The sequence below is a fragment of the Schistocerca americana genome, chromosome 8 (assembly GCF_021461395.2).
Source record: "Schistocerca americana isolate TAMUIC-IGC-003095 chromosome 8, iqSchAmer2.1, whole genome shotgun sequence".
Classification (NCBI taxonomy): Eukaryota; Metazoa; Arthropoda; class Insecta; order Orthoptera; family Acrididae; genus Schistocerca; species Schistocerca americana.
In genome coordinates, this window is record NC_060126.1 from 298,604,441 (window position 1) to 298,624,598 (window position 20,158).

Sequence of the window (20,158 nt, forward strand, 5' to 3'; positions counted from 1 at the left end):
AGTTCGGCACAGATCTTCGCTGTCGTCATTCTAATTTGTAGCATATGTTGGTTTGTATTAACAACTGCGAATGCATTCAGCGTTTTAACTTAGTTTAGTGTTCCAGGGGCCGCTTGAATTTTTGGTTTTAGATAATAATTTTGTGAAGTTTTGTTGTAGTGGTATTAGTTGTGGTTTAGTAGTATTAATAGAAGTAGTTGCTTTCTTAGTAGAGAGAGAATTTCGAGACTGCTATTGTTAGTTCTATAAATAGTTCTACTGGTGTACTGAACTTAGGTAATGTAGACCTATAGTTTTCTTTAGTAACTGTAAAATTTTACCAGGAGTGAGAAGTGTCTGCTCTGTCGTAGGTTTGTGAGTAGTGGGTTAGGCCATGGGATTTGTTCAAAGTATTATCACCTGGGGGGGAATGCAGTGGGGAAGACAGTGGGCATTCTAGTGAGATCTCCTGGGAATGCAGAATCTGTACGAGAAATAAGTTGGTTGAGGAGCAGGATCGTAAGATCTGTGACCATCAGGTACGGTCACAACGCGCAAAGGAGGAACTAGATTGGTTTAGGGGGGTAAAGGGCACTGGGAAATGGGAACTGGCATTTGGAAAGAAGGTAACTAGGAGGAGAAAGTATTCAGACAGTTATACTTTGCGCATAAGCAACAGATTTGACCAACTGTCAAAGTTGGGTGGAGAGGAGCCTCTTGTAGCTGTAGGTGTAGGGGACGTGCAGCAGTCCTCAACAATTAGGAGGTCTAGGTCAGTTGCAAAGTCTAACAGAAAGAAGAAATTTCTGCTGCTAGGTAGTTCACACGGTAGAGGTGTGGGCCAGCAATTGCAGAAAGTGTTGGGGAGTGAGTACCAGGTCTCCAGCATTGTGAAGCCAAGTGCAGGGTTGACTCAGGTGACTGACAGCATTGGGGAGTTAGGTAGGATATTTTCGAAGAAGGATCAGGTAGTGATAGTGAGTAGAGCAGGGAACAGTCTCGATAGGGATGGTGAATATGATGTAGGTGGTGACCTGGTAAAGATAACTCCTCAAACTGGTGGCACTAATGTGCATTTCTTGCAACTGATTCGGCGTCATGATCGGTCTCAATTTAACGCCGCTTTTAGGCGTGCTAACATGGAGTTGGAGAAAGCACTGGTGGCAGAGGGCGTGTATCACATTTCATTGGTGCCAGTTTAGTCACTAGGCATGGCTTGCACCTCAATAGGTTTCGGAAAGGGAGGCTGGCAAAGCTTATAAGTGACAGTGTAGTGGTGATGGAATCACTCATGGAAAAATTCCTGTAGTAGTTGGTGTTAGAGCTGCACCTTTTTTAGACTGAAGTCAGCTCACAGGTATACCTGCTAAAAGGAAGTCCCTCTAACTAAAGGATCATCTTCAGAGGACATCATGTTTCGAATTAGAGTAGGAATCATCGTATGTCATCCAAACATAAAAGGTATTAAAGGTAAAGTTAATGAACTGCTTATAGATGTTGACTGTGAAATTATTGGCATATCGAAGCACCACTTGAATAATTTGACAAGTCAGAGGGTTCCTTTACCAGGATGTAGATCAGCTGGATGTTTTTCAAGGAGTTCCATGTGGGGTGTGGGAGTGGCCATGTATTTAAAAAAAGAGTATAACATTTGAGTCCATAGATGTATCTCACCACTACACTGAACAGATATTTGAATGTTGTGCAGGGGCAGTTGAATTTATTGGAACAAAATATCTAATTGTTGTTTTTTATAGGTCCCCTAATTATGATTCCAGAGCATTTCTGCTCAACTTACAGAGCTTTCTTGATTCATTTTATAGGAATTCCCAAAAACTAGTTATATGTGGTGACTTCAATATAAATTTTATATATGATAATATAAGAAAAGGATGTAGGCAGATCTCCTAGATTCATATGACCTGATGAAGACTGTTTTTTCCAACTAGGGTGCAGGGGAACAGTAGCACAGCCATAGACAATATTTTTATTCGTTCTTCATTACTAGATGGGTATTTTGTTAGTAAAAGGGTGAATGACCTTTCAGACAATGACACACAAATTTTAACACTAAAAGGCTTTTGTACTCAAACAAATGTCCCATATAATTTCAAACTATGTAGGAAAGTTAATCCAACAGCAATAGAAAGTTTTGTAAACCTCGTCAAGGAACAAAAGTGGCGGGATGTTCATCTTACCAATAACGTAGATGACATATATAATGGTTTCCTTAAGATATTTCTCATGCGCTGTACGAGCTGCTTTCCCTTAGAAGGTGTAGTGGCAGTAACAGGAAGCCTGGGTGGCTGACCAGTGGGATAAGGATATCCTGTAGAACAAAGTGGGAATTACATAAAAATGTTAGAAGTTGTCACAATCAAGCTACAGTAGCCCATTACAAACAGTACTATAATGTGCTTCAAAATGTTATTAGGAAGCCAAAGAGTGTGTCTTATGCAAGTAGAATAGCTAATTCACAGGATAAAATTAAAACCATATGGTTAGTTGTGAAGGAAGTGTCTGATCAGCAGCACAAGGTCGACAATATAAAGTCAGTTCGTAGTAAAAATATGTCTGTTACTGATAAATCAGATATATGTACACTATTTAACAATGATTACCTGATCATTGCTGGTGAATTAAATAAAAATTGAGTTTCTAGAGGGAAACATATAACACTTTTGTCAAATGCCTTTCTGAGACTGATGTTTGAAAGGCTCCTCTGTGATCCAGACGAGGGGGAGACTAAGGACTCTCATGCATATCATGGAGTTCCTATCAGTATATTATAGTACTCTGCTACACATGTTAACCCTGTATTTAGCCATATTTGGAATTTATCCTTTAGGAATGGTCAGTTTCCTGAACGATTAAGGCACTCAGTAGTAAGGCCGCTTCAAAAAAAGAGAGAAAGGGATAATGTAGACAGTTTTAGACCTATTTCTCTGCCATCAGTGTTTAGTTATTGAAAAGGCTGTTTACTTAAGGATAAGTGACCTTTTTTTATCACACGATTTAGCATCAAAAGTACACTTTAGCTTTAATAGTCGTTTACCAACTAAAAATGTTATATTCTTTTTTCTCTGTGAGGTACTGAATGGGTTAAACAAAAGGTTTCGAAGGCTGAGCCTAGTTTTTGATTTAACAAAGGCATTTGATAGTGTTGATCAGGAAATATTGACCCATAAGTGGGACATTACGGTATATGTGGAGTAGCTCACAACTGCCATTTTAAAATATAATTTATTTCATGACATTTTTGTAAATGCATTTGAAAACTGCTTCCCCAAGAAAATAGTTAAATATACTCGTAAGAAACCTTGTAACAAACCATGGCTTACTAAGGGTATAAAAATATCTTGTAACCGGAAAAGGGAAATGTATCTGACAGCAAGAAAGAGTAGTGACCCAGAAACTATCAAAAATTATAAAAACTACTGTGTTATATTAAGAAAAGTTATTAAAAAATCCAGGAGTATGTGTATCATGTCTGAAATCAGCAACTCTGATAATAAAATTAAAGCAATTTGGAACATTATTAAAAGAGAAACAGGTCAACCAAGAACAGAGAAAGACAGTATTACCATCAAATTAAATGAAAGCTTTACGAACAAAAAGTCAGAAGTTGAAAATATTTTTAATAATCATTTTCTAAATGTTGTGGATATAGTAGGATCCAGGTGTTCATTAGAAGATGCTAGGCTGTTAATGGAAGAGGCCATACCTATGCAATTTGATACAATTGAAATCTCACCCACTTCTCCCTCTGAAATTAGGAAAATAATAAACTTGCTTAAAAGCAAAAACTCACATGGAATTGATGGCATTTCCAGCAAAATACTAAAAGCTTGTTCTCAACAGATAAGTAAGATTCTCAGCCAACTGTGTAATAGCTCTCTGGACCAGGGCATTTTCCCTGATAGACTGAAATATGCTATTGTTATACCTTTGCATAAAAAGGGGGATAGATCTGATGTCAACAATTACCGTCCAATCTCCCTTCTAACAGCTTTATCCAAAGTTTTTGAGAAAGTAATGTATTCAAGAGTAGCTTCACATATCTGTAAAAATGAAGTACTAACAAAATGTCAGTTTGGTTTCCAGAAAGGTTTTTCAACAGAAAATGCTATATATGCTTTCACCAGTCAAATTTTGAATGATCTGAATAACCGAACACCACCCATTGGGATTTTTTGTGATCTCTCAAAGGCTCTTGATTGTGTAAATCATGAAATTCTGCTAGACAAGCTCAAGTATTGTCGCATGAGTGGGACAGTGCACAAATGGTTTAATTTGTACCTAACTGGAAGAGTGCAGAAAGTTGAAATAAGTAGTTCTCGTAACATGCAAAAATCAGCACATTCCTCAAACTGGGGAACTATCAAGAATGGGGTTCCACAAGGGTCAGTCTTGGGTCCTTTGTTGTTCTTATTATATATTAATGACTTGCCATTCTATATTCATGAAGAGGCAAAGTTAGTTCTCTTTGCTGATGATACAAGTATAGTAATCACACCTGAGAAACAAGAATTAACTGATGAAATTGTCAATACTGTCTTTCAGAAAATTACTAAGTGGTTCCTTGTAAACGGACTCTCACTGAATTTTGATAAGGCACAGTACATACAGTTCCGTACAGTGAATGGTATGACGCCATTAATAAATATAGACCTTAATCAGAAGCATATAGCTAAGGTAGAATATTCCAAATTTTTAGGTATGTCCATTGATGAGAGATTAAATTGGAAGAAACACATTGATGATCTGCTGAAACGTTAGAGTTCAGCTACTTATGCAATAAGGGTCATTGCAAATTTTGGTGATAAACATCTTAGTAAATTAGCTTACTACGCCTATTTTCACTCATTGCTTTCATATGGCATCATATTTTGGGGTAATTCATCACTGAGGAATAAAGTATTTATTGCCCAAAAGCGTGTAATCAGAATAATAGCTGGAGTCCACCCAAGATCATCCTGCAGACATTTATTTAAGGATCTAGGGATATTCACAGTAGCTTCTCAGTATATATACTCTCTTATGAAATTTGTTATTAACAACCAAACCCAATTCAAAAGTAATAGCAGTGTGGATAACTACAATACTAGGAGAAAGGACGATCTTCACTATTCAAGATTAAATCTAACTTTGGCACAGAAAGGGGTGAATTATACTGGCACTCAAGTCTTTGGTCACTTACCAAATAGTATCAAAAGTCTGACAGATAACCAACAAGTATTTAAGAAGAAATTAAAAGAATTTCTGAATGACAACTCCTTCTACTCCATAGAGGAATTTTTAGATATAAATTAAGAAAAAAAGAAAAAACAAAACAAAAATATAAAAAATTAAAATAAATAAAAATAAAAATAAAAAATAAAGAAAAACAAAAAAACACAAAAAAATAAAGTTGTTATATTAACTTAAGTATGTTGTTAAATTAACCTAATTATGTAATGTATCGGAAAATTCGACTCGTTCCACATCATTACGAAATATCGTATTCATGATCCATGGAACTAGTATTAATCTAATCTAATCTAATCTAATCTAATCTGGTTTACTTACTTTAGTAACAGACAGCAAAAGGTCATTATACACATTGTTGAGAATGGCTGTGGTGTGGGGTATGTGTGGGGTATGGTCAAGTGGGGGTTTCCCCATGGATCAGTGTTGGGGTTACTCCTTTTCCTTATTTACATAAATGATGTGCCCTCATGAGTAACTCTAAAATATTTCTGTTTGCTGATGACACTAACTAGGTTGTAAAGGATGTTGTATGCAACATTGGCTCGATTTCAAATAGTGCAGTTTGTCATAATTTCATGGCTTCTAGAAAAAAACTAACGCTAGATCACAGTAAGAGCCTGATTCTACAGTTTCTAACACAAAATTCAACTAAAGCTGACGTTTTAATATCACAGAACGGGCATATGATTTGTGAAACTGAACAGTTCTAATTTCTACATATTGAGATAGATAGTAAACTGTTGTGGAAAGCCCACGTTCAGGATCTTGTTCGAAGACTTAATAATGCCACCTTTACTATGCGAATCGGTATCTGAAGTGAGTGATCGTTCGACACGAAAATTAATCTACACTGCATATGTTCATTTCCTTATGTCGTATGGCATTATATTTTGGAGTAACATTCTAAATGAATATTTTTTGCTCAGAGACGGGTGGTTCGGCCAATAAGTGGTATAAGTTTACGAGCCTCTTGTCGACCCCAGGTCACGAGTCTGTGTATTTTGACATTGGCCTCTCAATACACTGGGTAATCAAAAAGTCAGTATAAATTTGAAAACTGAATAAATCACGGAATACTGTAGATAGAGAGGTACAAATTGACACACATGCTTGGAATGACATGGGGTTTTATTAGAACCAAAAAATACAAAAGTTCAAAAATGTCCGACGGATGGCGCTTCATCTCATCAGAATAGCAATATTTGCCTAACAAAGTAAGACAAAGCAAAGATGATGTTCTTTACAGTAAATGCTCAATATGTCCACCATTATTCCTCAACAATAGCTGTAGTCGAGGAATAATGTTGTGGACAGCACTGTAAACCATGTCCGGAGTTACGTTGAGGCATTGGCGTCGGATGTTGTCTTTCAGCATCCCTAGAGATGTCGGTAGATCACGATACACTTGCGACTTCAGGTAACCCCAAAGCCAATAATCGCACGGACTGAGGTCTGGTGACCTGAGAGGCCAAGCATGACGAAAGTGGCGGCTGAGCACACGATCATTACCAAACGAAGCGCGCAAGAGATTTTTCACGCGTCTAGCATTACGGGGTGGTTCTAATAAAACCCCATGTCATTCTAAGCATATGTGTCAATTTTTACCTCTATGTCTACATTATTCCGTGGTTTATTAAGTTTTCAAATTGATATTGACTTTTTGATCACCCGGTATATATTCTTCAGTGTCGTTTCTTGTTAACAATATTAGCTTTTTCGCAAGAATAAGCTGCTTTCACTCAGGTAATACTCGGCATTAATAAAACCTGCATTTGGATCGGATTTCCTCAACACTTGTGCAGGAATGTGTGCAGTACACTGCTGCATCCATTTTTAGTAAGCTACCACAAGAACTTAATAGTCTTGGCTGTAATCCACGCGATTCCAGATCGAAACTGAAGTGTTTCCTCATGCGTCACTGTTTCCTTTCTGTTGAGGAGGTATTTGAAGTGTTAAGCAAATTCTTGTTTTGTTGTTGTTTGCGGTTACTTAAATTTATGGCCTGACTGTTTTCGGGTTCACAAATATTTTATTTTTATCTGTTATTACTTTTATGTTGTAATTCCATGTACTGACACGTTCCATGACTTCAGAGATTTGCTCCTCAATTTTATCCTACAGAATTTGACGTGTAAATAAATAAATAAATTTCCTGTATTTCTTGATGACTGTAGTCACTGCAGTGCCATTTCCTTCGGATATGCATGAATATCACGAGTAACCTCGTACCTCTCTATAACGCATGCACTGCTGTTTTGTATTTATTCGCCAGTACCGGAACCTCGATTCTCAATAATCATGTCCGTCTTGGACGTGAATATACGTAACATATGATGCAGGTTGACACACAAGGATTGTGACATATCGAATTTTGTACGTGGCCATGATTCGTGCACTGATAGCCCAAGCGGTTAAGGCGACTACTCACGTAAAGCGGAAACGCGTGTTCGATTCCCAGATTGGCACAGAGTTTCATTTTCATCATTCTCACATACAGCCGACAGTGGTCCGTATTCCCAACTAGAAATACGTCTCCTGCATTACTGGAGGCTAGAATGGGGGAACCCCCGATTGCACAACGACACAGAAGCACATTGATCGGTTTAGTCAAAACCCGCCTGTTAATGTTTCGCTGGCGTAAGTCAAGCAACTATCATGAAAAAATGAATATTGTTATTATTTAGAAGTGGTTCAAGGCATCGCTCATGACAAATCTCTCGAGGTCATCAGTTTCGAGTATGGCTAACGTCGTGCATAATTCATTTTTTTCATGATAAGACACCATCTTTGGCAACAAGAAAGGCGAAATTATTTGCTGGTAGAAAAAACGAGATGGTGATCACAGAGAAGATTTTAAGAAGCTAGAATTGTTTTTTAGCATTTATTACACATGAAACTACCAACTACGTTTTGTCGTGATTTTTGTTTTAGCCACCGGAGTACACGAGCAGTTCCGATTAGATACGGGGTGTCGTAAGCCACCTCCGGCAACACTGTCACTTTAGGCCGTGCTGTCAATACCGATCATTCGTCTCACAGAGTAAATACTGACTGTAGATCTTCCATTCCAAAATGAGAATACGTCCGTAACGTCGTACTGCAGTCAAAGCGGCCTAATGTGAGTCACTGCTACCAACTCGTGGCCGCCAGTCCGACAGTACGCCTGCAGAGCGGTCAGCTTTTATATTGACATTTGTGCGAGCTTTGCCGATGCCCTTTGAAGTTTCCGCCGTGCCGTCACTTCCTCAATGGCCTGTCCTCTGTGTAGGAGCTGATAGGCCGAGGTGCCGGGTCCACGAAGGCACAAGTGGCCGGAGGGCCTTCCGCCTCCGAACGCGGCAGCCAGCGGCTGCTGCAGCCACCCCTCCACCTCCACCCCCAGCCTTCCCTCTTTACAAGTCCCACTCCCTCCAGGCAGACCGAAGCTTTCGCTGCCGCTGGCTGGAGTGGGCCGATCCCAAAACTTCAAAGCCACCCGCTTCACGAGGATTCCGTTTGCTCTGACAGTCCCTGCCATCCTCTTGGACTTCCTGTAGTTTCTTTGTTTCCTCTGACCGTCACCGCTCCCAAACCGCCGCGCCCCGGGCTGTTATTTTCTTCGGCTTCCTACTTTCTTATGCCGCTACTGTGAAAGCTCGCCAGGGCTAGTAGCTAAGGAACGTCGACCCTGAAGCCTCTTCCCACTTCGGCACATTGCAATTGTAGAGCACATGGGGACCATGGGTTAGGCCGCTTGTTTTACACTGACAAGCACTCTTTTGTTTCAGCTCCTCGCTATGAGTTCGTGTACTTCGGTGAATATCTCAGTGTTTCCCACAGGGTGGTTGTGTGGAAACTACGTCCACGCGGCAACCTTGCTTCAATAAACAAGAATTGAGGGACAAGAAACACGCAAACCTTGGCTGGGGGCAGCGAGCACACTCCAAATCCACTGTTTTCCGTTTTCGTTACAGTCTTTTGGGAACCATGTGTCTGTTTAAGTTTCTTGACTTTCATGCTATGTTACTTTATTTTATTTTAACTGCTCTCTTAATTTCTGAACATGTTCTTTTCTTCTCCCGACTACTTCACTATAAATGTTCTCTTACACATCTTACCTTGGAGACCTCGTAATTATAAAACTTTATTTCTAAAAGATTTTTGTTGCGTTTTCTACTATTCTGTTCTAGATCGAAATACGTCTATTAATATCTCAGGTTCAGGTTATTAGTTTCTATTCCCAGAGGTACTTGAAGTTTGATACCGACAATCGAATATACTGTAGAATTATAAATTTTCTTTTCTCATATATTTCATCATTACTTCACATATTTATGATTCTTGAATGTCCTAAAATAATCTTTATGATGTACTTTCGAGTACCTCTAGCTCGTTCCAATTACATTAAAATTAGTGCTACACGTTCTGATTTCATTAGCAAATTGTCATTTGTTATTTTCAAAATGCATCACATATTGCAAATATTGTTAACCATTCTGTTTCGTCTTTCGGTTTTCAGTTTCCTTTCCTCCACGGTAGACATTTTTTACCTATTATTTGAATTGTCTCTCCCATCTGCCATCCATTTTTAGCATGTTTCAGAATGCAGCTTTTAGTGTGAGTAGTCTTTAATTATTCCGGGTGATCTTTACATTTTCAGTATCCTTTCGTCCATGCCGGACTTTACAACCCATATACATGAATTATGTCTACCGTGTAATCGACATTTCTAACCATTTTACTGGAGCAAGGTGGAATGCTTCATACTTTTTTGCATTGTTATTTTGGTAAGCGATGCTGTTTGCTCGTAAGTGGTGTGAAAACCACTCTGCTGCCATATGTTGCAGGAGACTGATTTATATTTCAGTGTCTCATGGGATTCCACAGGTACCACAAAGTCATCCGCAAATCGCACGCAGTTTATTTGATAACATTACTGCAGAACAGTTCTCTGAGACATATTGGTTGGACGTTAGCATTTCGACATGAACTGCGTCTTTACGCTGTGACAGATTCCATCAAAGTTGATCAACTAATTGGCATTATGAGACCAGTTTGCTGCAGATGTATTGTTGTGCTTCAGTGGAATACGTAGTGTTGTAGGTCTTTCACGAAAGAAGAAGTAATGCTGTGATTTGTGTAACTGTAATACATGCTCGATTGGTGTAGGTGATATGTAATGAAAGATCTCATTGGAGTCGTCTCACCGTTTGTACTCGTTCTCTAGAACTGAAAAGTTACTTCTGCACGTATCTCGCAGCTCTTAATGGGTCTGACAAAGACAAATTCTGGACCGTGATCTGTTTCACTTACGTCAGGTGATGTGCTGCGCGGGAGATAAATTAAACCTCGTTCTCTTCCAAGGATATAATCAGCAATAATTATTGGCGGACCCTCACTAATTCTCCGCTCTGCTACAATTACAAACCGGTCTAAATAAAGGTCTACAGCCTCACACAAACTCGCAAGACACGGTTAAGTTTCCCAACTCCAAAGTAAATACTTTCTTATTAATGTTTCCGAGATCGACCTCTGGATTCTAGTATGGTCAGTGCTTTAAATTGAATACAATGCCGCCAATTGGCTACTTGTAAGCCCCAGCGATAAGTAGCATAACAACAAAGCAAGAACACAATTGAAAGTCAGGTGCGGAAAAGTTACAAAAAGACGTCATTCTGAAACATAATTTACTTGTTTCTGCAAGATCATGTCGCTCACTGAAATTCTTTCGTCCAGCAAGCTACTGGCTTCACAATCTAATGCAAGGGCTCAGCGCATGAACAATGGGTAAGCTCAGTTAAACGGAAGAGTCGCCTAGAACATCAGAATGGTTCGCCACTAACCCACGTCTTTGTACGGAAAGATACTTTCGTAATTTCACAATTATCCGCACTGTGAAAAGTAAGTCCGTTGATCACGAAGGATCACCTTCTCCTATCTTCTGAAATACGCTGCGAAAACCCGACTTGCCTTCCAGAAGGCTAAGCGTTCAGTACCATATCATTCCATCCAACCGACTTGTTCGTTAGGCTTTTCAAGAAGTCGGAATCACGAGCAGAGTGTAGATACTTTCTTTGACCATACCGTACTCCTAAATTTAGTGCTGCTACATGGTGCTGCTTCCTAGCAGAACGACCCTCATGGGAAAATGGCTTGCCCTATTCTGTTACAGCCACATGTTCTCGACGATATTCTTTATGTTTTGGAAACTAGAAAATCGTGTGTTGGATGACCGACGTCGCTGAACAAAAGGCATCGGCTTGTTGCAGATGTAGCAGCGCTCGTATGTGATGCGTCTTTGTCATGCTGAAGAAGAGGGTGCTTCATGAGGAGATGAACTCTTCGAATTCCAAACTCACGGACGTTTCAGCTATACGTTGCAATTCGGAGCCCTCTAGAGACAGAGACCTGCAAGTATACCGACACGAAGAACAAAGATGTAGAACATTAATAACGTTAGTATTATCTAGAAAGCCTTAAGAGTTTTCATTTGTTAATTTCGGAAACATTACCTTTCGACATGCCCTCGTGCAACAGAGTACCATTCTAGCACACATGGAGGGCCATGGAATGGTACGTTACATATTGCTGAAGATATTTCTCTAGATACCAGATTCCAGCAAGCTATTCAGGAAGCGTGCCGTTTCTACCTTCCAGCAGAGCGCAGGAGCAGGTGTATAGAAAACTTTGGTCCACCATCGCCGATATGGTTGATATCGAAAAAGTTTTTCATTGTAATAGGATCGAAGTAACGTGTCAGTACCATTCTATAATGTTACAATGTATAAGAACTCAGCCACTCTTGCGCTAATATGGACGCTTTTAACCAGCCATCTGCTGTCTTATATTGAGACAGCAGCAACTCACGAGCATTGGATTTGCTTTCATGTGATTCAGTTAGGGTACGGTGTGGCTACTCCGCTCATTTCCACTGTAAGCCGTATGTATTATGATATGAAACTTTTCTAAAAAGATCAGTCATTGTGATATAATATCGCTGTTTAATTTTGAGTACATTTCAGTGTAGAAAATGTGGAAATTCGTTTACGAGAACAAAGTATTAATCAACATCTGAAGAAGGCAGAAATCACAACGTACCAAAATGATGGGGCTATTCCGCCCAGTCAGGGGGCTATTCCGTCCAGTATAGTTCAGAGTCCAAATCACAGGCGTTTACCACAGCTAAGCATTTTTCGTGCTTTTGCACACAAACACACTTCGTGAAACCATTAGCACACTGTAACCAGTCTACCTTGAACGATTCTGGCGAATAGTACTTGAGACAGCAAAAGTCCCAAGGAGTGTTCTGATAATCGTCTGAGTTGCAGTTGGATGAAAGTCATCATCCGGCTCACTCAGTTGATGACGATCCTTACTTGCATTACTTTTGCTTTCCTTCTCCAATTTTAGTCTGCGTTTAGCCTCAATGACTTCGTAATTCGTGTCTGAAGTCAAATTCCTTGGTTTTGTTCCTACGATTTTTGACATCCTTTGGGTTCTTTTTCTCTCTCTTTTTTTTCTGCGTGGGAAATGATTGCATTGAAAAGAGAACAGAGGAAGAGGGTCCTGGCAAAGGGGACTCACGTCACAGCTGGGAACATTAAGTAATCTCCGGAAGAGAACATGATGGCACATTGGAAATGTCTGAATGGAAATAAACTGAGGGGAGAAACTTAAAGGGAACAGATAAGTGCATTTAAGTCCTTTAAATTCAACGGTGGTAGCTATATTCCAAGATGTGGAAAACAGTTCTCCGCAGTTATACTGGTTGATTGCACATCCTGGAGTCGAATGCGTGTAATTTTTAGCAGCATGGTGCTAAAAAACTTTTAGCAGTTTCAATGCTGATTCGTCCAGAGGCTGAAAGGAATGTGCGGTGTGAGGTGGAAGGCAGAGCATCTCCATGTCATTCTGACAACAATATTCTTGACACTGGAGAGAACAATGAGAGCCATGGCCTTCCTAAATTAGAAGGCACTTTCCATGTGATCGGTGCGTCTGAAAGTGTTAGAGCCATTTTAGAAAAAACATCTTCGTTCACATATCCAGTATCAGACATAGTGGCTTCTGAGCCCACTGATAGGGGATGTATGTATACCTCTCTAAATCTAATACATTTGAAGGTAGCAGAGAGAGGAATAAAAACGCCACTAGCACTAAGGCAAGCTATAATAGTGAAATTTTCCCCCTCTCTACGTTTGCCATCTTCACTACTTCCCCGGAAATTTTTCTGTCACTATTTTAGGTGGCAAACCCGTCTCGTCGACATTGATAATGAGATGAGAGTTATCACAAACTGCAAGAGTCTGCTCAGACAAATTCCGATACACATCGTAAAAAGCAGTCACAGCCTGCCTTCTGTCTAGATTTCGACAAATCTTGTGGTTTTCGGAGTGATAGGTCACTATACCTCCCCATTAACATAGTAAACCAGATTTTCCCTTCCGTAACGTGTTCTATGGCCCAGGGATGCTTCCTGTTATTCGTCGTTGCATACATGAATGGTGCTATTCGAATTTGTTTAGAAGTATAATCAAAACCCCTTGCTGCTATCTCTTTCAGCCTAGATCATCCTCTTCTTCTGTGCTGAATACAATCAGATGAGCAGCTGGTCTATGAGGTTTCTTTTCTCCCATTTTCGAATCATTTTGTGAAACAGTTACCCGATCTTTAAGTGTCAATGAATTTTGAACAACACAGCAGCTTCTCTCATACTCGTGTCTCCGTCTGTAACACTTGTCTCTGCGTGTTTCTACTCTTCCTCGAACGATGAAACGCTTGGCTTTTTCCTATTATTTGTACAGACTGTCTGAAAAGAAACCAAGAAGACATGTTCCCTGATGTGTTGGTAAATGTGCCAACACCTTGTAGATAGAGGAGGCCTAAATGCACGCTATCTAACGCAGACGGCCGTGAATTCTGGAACAGGATAAGCAGTGAATGGTAGCAAGAAAAGTACGTTGCTTTGGGAATACTTAACTTTTATATATCCTTGTTGTATACATCGTTCTTCTTGTTGAGACCTTTCATACGATAACTATCAAACTATGTAAGGCTAATGGCGCCTTGCTAGGTCGTAGACATGGACTTAGCTGAAGGCTATTCTAACTGTCTCTCGGCAAATGAGAGAATGGCTTCGTCAGTGTAGTCGCTAGCAAAGTCGTCGTACAACTGGGGCGAGTGCTATCCCGTATCTCGAGACCTGCCTTGTGGTGGCGCTCGGTCTGCTATCACACAGTGGCGACACGCGGGTCCGACATGTACTAAATGGACCGCGGCCGATTTAAGCTACCACCTAGCAAGTGTGGTGTCTGGCGGTGACACCACATTCTCAATAATTTCTTATTAAATACCCACTAAAATTATAATTTGACCGAGCGGAATCAGCCCCATGTGTACAGGGAAAAATAGGCCCATGTGCAGACATTTCGAAAGACGTGCCAAATCAGTCGTTTGTGGAAAAACGCAGTAATGTTTGCGGCATAACCTGTGTTCTTATATAAGTGACGTAAAGAGTTTAAAATTTCACGTTGTTGTGCATGGTACATCTTAATTTTTTAGATTGTATTCCTTAACAACGGCAGTAATCCATCACAGCGGATTTATTTCTAAAGGTCGTTCTTCCGTCAACACTGTGACAGAAAACAGCCTCACTACAACCACACGCGACGACACAGAGATGTTCACAATACAGGCAAAACGACGTCGACTCTGTGAGGAACTAGCGCACTGTTCCAGCATTTCCTGGTTCAGGACTATTAGGTGTCCTTTTCGCGTTCTCTTTTACGTGTGGATTTTGTGTGCAGAATATTTGACCTCTGTTCACATTTTACATTGATTCAGAACAAGACGTGATTAGATTTCGTCTAGTTGCTTGCATCTGTAAATTCAAGTGACCTTACAATGTGTCTTTCTGGTGGGCAAACATGTGGGTACCTCTAATGAACCTCTGCCTCTAAGACACAGTCACCTCTTCAGTGACACTATTGTGAAAATTAAATGCAACGTATTTTAGCGCAAGTGGGTATAAAATGTGGCCGTGCGTAGTGAAATTACAGAGGACACAATGCATTACTTACTGCACGCCTCCCCTATTATCTCCCACGTCAGAAAGTAAAACAATGGAAGGCGATGACGGGAACTTATGAACTTCAATGATAGACACAATTAAAAAACAAGTCAGATTTCTTCATAAAATGTAAGTTAATGGAATGTGCATCAACACAATATATTGATTGTACTTTATCTCGTATTCCTAAATTTATATGATCCGACTGGCAGTTGATAAAGTTGACTCTAGGGTGACGACTCGACTTTAATTGTGACTTTAAATGGAAACCCTATCTATCTGTGGTTAACACATATAACTGTGATTGTGAAGTGAATCCAGAAACAAAATAATTCAGTGATCTTGAATCTGGCTATTGCTGCTGCCTTGGGTGTGCAATCAAGTAAGAGAATTCACCAGTAACAAATATATCAGCTCGCCTATTAATTCCTTCGATGTCTTCCTTTAATGTGACATGGTGGGGATCCAAATACACGAGCATTTTTCAAGAATAGGTTACACTAGTGTTCTATACGCTATCTCCTCTACAGCCGGGCCACACTTTCCTAAGATCCTAGGAATAAACCGAATTGGACACCTTCTCGCACACCATAGTGTCATCAGTAAACAGCCGCAGATTGCTGCTTACTCTCTGTACGTCAGATTATGTAAGCATACAGAGAAAAACAGCGGTTCTATCACACATTCGCTGGGGCACTCCTGAAGAGGTACTTCTCTCTGATGAGCACTCGCTGTCGAGGAGAAAGGGCTAGATTCTATTACTTAAGAAGCCACTAACGTTTCTGGGGACCTACTCCGTATCTCCGTACCGCTGTTAACAGTCTGAAGTAGGGCATCGAGTGAAACGCTTTCCGGAAATCTAGAAATATGGCGTATGCCTGTTGGCTTTCTTTGGTGTTTTTCAGGACATCCTGCGAGAAAAGGGCAATGCGAGTTTCTAAATCCGTGCGGATTTGCGGACAAAAACTCCTCCGTCTCAATGAAATTTATGCTATTCGAAGTGAGAAAGTGTTCAAGAGTTCTACAGCAAGCCAGCCCGGCTAGCCATGTGGTCTAAAGCGCTGCTTCTCGAGCCGGAAGGCGTGCCGGTCCCTGGCATGATTCCGCCAGGCGGATTAGTGTCGAGGTCTGGTGTGCCGATGGTTTTTCAGGACATTAACCATCTACCTCAGTGAATGTGGGCTGGTTCCCCTTATTCCACCTCAGCTACACAGTTTCAGCAGTTGCTGCGCAGACACCGTTTACAAATACATGTACACCATAATTATTCTACCGTGCTAAGATTGGGGTTACACTCGTCCGGTATGAGACGTTTCGGCGGGGGTGGGGGGAGCACTGGGGGCCACACCGCAATATTACCCTCGGTTTCTTGTGATGGGGCGGCAGTGCGGTGGGTGAACTGCTGTGGCCTGTTGTGGGGTTGTGAACCTCTGAGGGCTACGGCGGAACAAAGTCTCCCCGTCGTTTCTGGGTCCCCGGTTTAATACATACATACGTACATTCTACAGTTAACCGATGTTAACGTTATTGGTCTGTAATTTTGTTCTTGTTTTCTTTCACCCTTCTTACATACAGGAATCACGTGTGCTTTTTTTCAGTTGTTCAGGTCCCTTCGCTGGGTGAGAGATTCGAGATAATAATAAGGAAAGGGCCGATGCCATAGATTGGTTGCTTTGGAGGAGGGGACCAAACTGTGAGGCCGTCTGTCCCATCGATTAGGGAAGGAAGTCGGTCGTGTCCTTTCAAATCTACCATCCCGGCATTTGCCTGAAGCAATTTAGGGAAATCATGGAGAACCTTAATCAGGATGGCCGTACGCGGGTTCGAAACGTCGTTCTATCGAATGCAAATCCAGTGTGCTAACCACGGCGCCACCACCCTCAGTCCCATGCCTTAGAATACCTTTCGTTATTATCTGCCTCGTGATGACTGGGTGTTGTGTGCTGTCCTTAGGTTAGTTAGGTTTAATTAGTTCTAAGTTCTAGTGGACTGATGACCATAGATGTTAAGTCCCATAGTGCTCAGAGCCATTTTTTTGAACCTTTCGTTAAACTGAATCGGAATGCCTCTACACCTGGGGACTTCCTCGTTTTCTATTCTTTCGAATACTTCTCTGCGCCAGGGATGTACATTGTTATGTCCCCCCCCCCCCCTACGGGGGTCTCTGCGACGCTCAAACAACGGTGTGTTTTTACGATCCTCCTGCGGGAATGATTTCATAAACGCGGAATTTAAGACTTCAGCCTTATTTTCACTACCATCTACTGCCGTAGCAGACTAGTCACGGACAGCCTGAATGGAAACATTCGATCCGCTTATCGATTTTAGGTAGAACGAGATATATCTCGGGTTTTCAGCAAGATCTTTTGCTGTGGTATGTCTATGGCATCATATGCTCGCGCATCGATGTTTTTGCCGACGTACAAATTTCCAAAAAGATTTGCTTCTCGTCATTCGGGCGTTCTTTGATTCTTGTTGCAGCCTAGGAACCCAGGCTAATCAGCCTGTACTTTCTCTTTCCAAGCAAAACTGTTTTAGGGAGACAAATGGAGTTCATTACTCTCCACGAAAGCTAATACACTGGAACAATGTGCACCTCCAGAAGACAAAGCCGTTACAACTCACCGCTCTTCGTCTCCCCAGTATCACTGTCTAATCAGCGAGCTTGTACGGAGACCGTATGAACTTCCCCTCACCGATCTCATTCAGATTGACAAGGTGTGTAGCGCAGGACTCGAACTTCAGCATATGTACTGTCAAAGTCATACTTCTCAAACGATTTCGAGGAAATTGAATGGTATCATTTTAGGTGTGCTTACACGCTTTTGGAGGCTCGGAAATATTTATGGAGACCGCAGCCGAGCGTCAGGAAATTCGTTTGTGTTTTGATGGTCGCAGTTTTCCTTACCACGCCATATGGCTAGGACGTGTTTTCGCTTCCGCTCCGCCGCAGCGTTTCGAGTCGTAGCCGTTAGCTGTTTACGTGGCGTGTTGTGACTTTTGTGAGTGGTTATTCGTCGTTGAATAGTGTTTTGTGTTAATTTAACGGTGCTTCTGGTAGACGTCCGACCGTTTCGTTGACAGCTTGTCGTCCAAATTGATCTCACGCAAAGTTACCGTTACTAGTTTTCTGTTCGACAAATTGACCCTTCATGTGCAGCCGAGTTCCCTCAGAATTCAAGATTTGTAAGTGGATGGTTCAAATGGCTCTGAGCACTATGCGACTTAACTTCTGAGGTCATCAGTCACCTAGAACCTAGAACTAATTAAACGTAACTAACCTAAGGACAACACACACATCCATGCCCGAGGCAGGATTAGAACAAAAAATAGTTCAAATGGCTCTGAGCAATGTGGGACTTAACAGCTATGGTCATCAGTCCCCTAGAACTGAGAACTACTTAAACCTAACTAACCTAAGGACATCACACAACACCCAGTCACCACGAGGCAGAGAAAATCCCTGACCCCGCCTGGAATCGAACCCGGGAAGCCGAGGATTAGAACCTCCGACCTTAGCGGTCGCTCGGCTCTAGACTGTAGACTGACTAGAACCGCACGGCCACTCCGGCCGGCATTTGTAAGTGGAAACGTTTGGTATTACCTCTTATCAGTTTCACACCGCTTACTTTGACACTGATCCTTATGTCTTCTTTGTAAAATTCGTGACCCATCTCCCCAAAGCAGATCCGCTGTCAGGATTCTTTCCACCATAGGGATGGGTCAGATAGTGTTGTCCTCCTTTCCCATGCTGATATTAAATATACTAATGTGAAAGTGGGTGGAAGTGGGTGATCTGTATCTTAATGATGTGTTGCTTGTGATGTCAAGTCAACACCGCCTTGAATGCTATAGTGGTAAACGGTCCGTCGAGATGTATATTACACAGAACATTACGTCACATATTCAGATTTATTGTTATCGGCCCCTCAAATGGCTCTGAGCACTATGGGACTTAACATCTGAATGTCAATCACACTGAATCTGAGTAACATCTCGCTTTTCTTCATCAGTTTATATATGATTAAAGCGAAGATATATTCTTGCAGAAGCCGGACGTGATTAGCCCAGCGGTCTGGGACGCTGCAGTCATGGACTATTCGGCTGGTCCCGGTGGAGGTTCGAGTCTTCCCTCGGGCATGGGTGTGTGCGTGTTTGTCCTTAGGATAATTTAGGTTAAGTAGCGTGTAGGCTTAGGGACTGATGACCTTAGCAGTTAAGTCCCATAAGATTTCACACACATATTCTGGCAGAAAGTTTTGTTTGCTGCCTTCCCTGTCCCAGTGTTTCAGACCTTTTTTAATGAAGCGCCTGAAGATTCAACGGGTAGTGTTCTATTCCTGGCCTCTTGATATGTAAAGCACTCAATGATCTTGTATTCCTGGATTTTTTTCGCATTTGAAAAAGTTGCAATCTAGAGAAAAGAGGGAATTGTCCTCATCACAGTTGACATGGTTGGGAGGAAGGGTCCAACGAGTATTCGTATGCAACTGTAGGGCAAAATCACTAGGCTGGGTTGGCGGTACAATGCGAAGACATGTGTGTAAATTATATGCATTTGTAAAACTGCAGTAATAGTAATATATGGTTTGACAAATACGCCGATACGCCATCATCTTGACCTTATCAGGCACCTTGTCGCCTTCCAATAATACCGAGCGAGGTGGCGCCGTGGTTAGCACACTGGACTCGCATTCGGGAGGACGACGGTTCAATCCCGTCTCCGGCCATCCTGATTTAGGTTTTCCGTGATTTCCTAAATCGCTTCAGGCAAATGCCGGGATGGATCCTTTGAAAGGGCACGGCCGATTTCCTTCCCCATCCTTCCCTAACCCGAGCTTGCGCTCGGTCTCTAATGACCTCGTTGTCGCCGGGACGTTA